Source organism: Chaetura pelagica, unplaced genomic scaffold, assembly GCF_000747805.2.
Source record: "Chaetura pelagica isolate M959 unplaced genomic scaffold, ChaPel_1.0 scaffold368, whole genome shotgun sequence".
NCBI classification, from domain to species: domain Eukaryota; kingdom Metazoa; phylum Chordata; class Aves; order Apodiformes; family Apodidae; genus Chaetura; species Chaetura pelagica.
In genome coordinates this window covers 13419-15481 of record NW_009954099.1, presented here as the reverse complement: position 1 = coordinate 15481, position 2063 = coordinate 13419, and positions in this window count along the sequence as shown.

Here is a 2063-nt window from a genome sequence, read left to right as displayed (position 1 = left end):
CGGCCGCCTCCTGTCTGTGCCAGTCAGGCCCCTCCAGCAGCTCTGCTCTCAAGTGGCTGGAGAATTTGGCTCTGTAGCTGTTTTTAGTTCCCTCTTTGTTTTGCTGTATGAACCCTCAGATGGGATACGGTGCTGGCACCGCCCTTTGCACTGTGACAGGAGTGTGCAGGACCAGCCCCAGGGCAGCAGAAACTTGTTTGTGGTTTTACTGCAAAGTAAAGGAGGGAGAGGCTTTTGTGCTGGGAGCAGAGAGATGGCCCAGATCCCCTCATAAAGCCTTCATGGTGGCAGGAGGGGTTTGTAGACAATGTGTGTTCTCTGCAACAAGGCTTGGTGCTGGTGATTTCCCGCCACAGTGGGACTGTGCAGCAGGAGAGGGCCTGGAAAGGTACATGGAGTGATGCTGGGGGTCATGGCACAGTTCAGCAGTCCCTTGGTTCATAGCACACAGTGTCCCAGGATGGGGTTTCTGGAGTGAGGTGTTTGCTATTTTCCTCCTTCCATATGGGGTTAAAACAAAACAAAACAGGCAACCCGAGCTCTAGGTTTCTGCAGAAATATGTATTTTTTAAGTGACAGAATTTCCATGAGCCCTTGCAATTTGTCAAAACCGGTTTTTAATAGAATTATTCCTGGCCCTGTCCCACTGATGGAGCCCTGTGTTTTGGGCTGGGTTGGGGGAGCCAGAGGGGACATCTTTGTCTCCTACATCAGCCCTGCTGAGGGAGAAGCAAGGGGTTCCAAGGTGGGTGGGAGGCTGGGGGAGGGCTGGCTGTGCTGTTGGGTGACTGATGTCTCCATGTCTCCCATTCACAGGCTAATGGAGGTTGGCAAGACGCTACTACCCCGTCGTCGGTGACCTCCCCCACAGAAGGCCCTGGCAGTGTTCACTCTGATACCTCCAACTGATCTCCCAGCAAATTGCATCCCTGGCTGAGCCGGCCCCGGCGGGGGCAGGAGGGGAGGGGGCCTCTCCTAACACCGCAGCAGTCAGACTGGAGGTGAACCCAATCAGCACACACAAGAAGACTCCTTCTCTTCTCTTCTCTTCGTCGGGATGCTTTTTTCAGCCAATCTGGACACTTCTTTATACTCTCTTCCCTTTCTTTTCTGGGTAGAAGCCGCTCTCCCCCTCTCCCCCACCGCCACAACACCACTCCCCTCACCCTTTCCCACTGAAGGATGTGTCGCCAGGTAGAAGGATTTTAAGGAGGAAAAGCAAAAAAATCAACAGCCGCCACACCGAGCAGCCCCAAAGCAGTACATGGCCTCATGCTCGGCATCTTTCTGAGGAGCCACCAACATACCTCAGTCACATCTCACTCCTTTGCTAGCAGGCAGCCCCCCCTCGTGCTCCCTGTCTCTCATGCTACCTCTCCATAGGGAATTGCCACCACAGCCCCACTGCCACTTCATCCCTCCCAGCCCCACGCCCAGCCCTGCCTCACTGGGCTGTCCCTTGGGCACTCCTGGTCCTCGCCCTGCTCTGCTGCACATTCCAAAGCTGGATGAGCCTTGAAACCCCACCATCCTCCCTGCCTGCTGGTGAAAGGGTGGAGAGGAGGGAACGAAACTAGGCAGAGGTGGATGAGAAACAGTCACCACTGAGCACTCCACGGTGTTGTACGGGATCAGGCGTAGATAATTGATGGGACCTCAGCAGTTTGCTCGCAGCACCTAGGGAGGCCGGTGGTGGAGGTTTTTTTCCTGGCAAAAAGAGTGTCACGGGGTGTTGGCTCGGGTTTTGGGAGCATGCTGCGCTGCGGAGGAGGAGGAGGAGGTGCAGTGCAGGCAGGATTCCCAGAGGTTGGTGGCACCCAAAGCCATGCCAGGCAGGCAGTGAGGGACAGGCAGCAGGACCTCAGGGGCTGGAGGTGGTAGGCTGAGCACCTCAGCTGCTTTTGGTAACAGTTAATGCCACAGGTTTGCCTGAGGGTGAAGGCTCTGCAAGACAGGTGGATGGCCTGCTTGGGAATGTTTTTCCACTGACACTGCTAGTTTTTCCCCTGGGAGCAGCATCCCAATTTGTGGGGTTTCTGGTCTGCTCTTTGGACACACAGTGA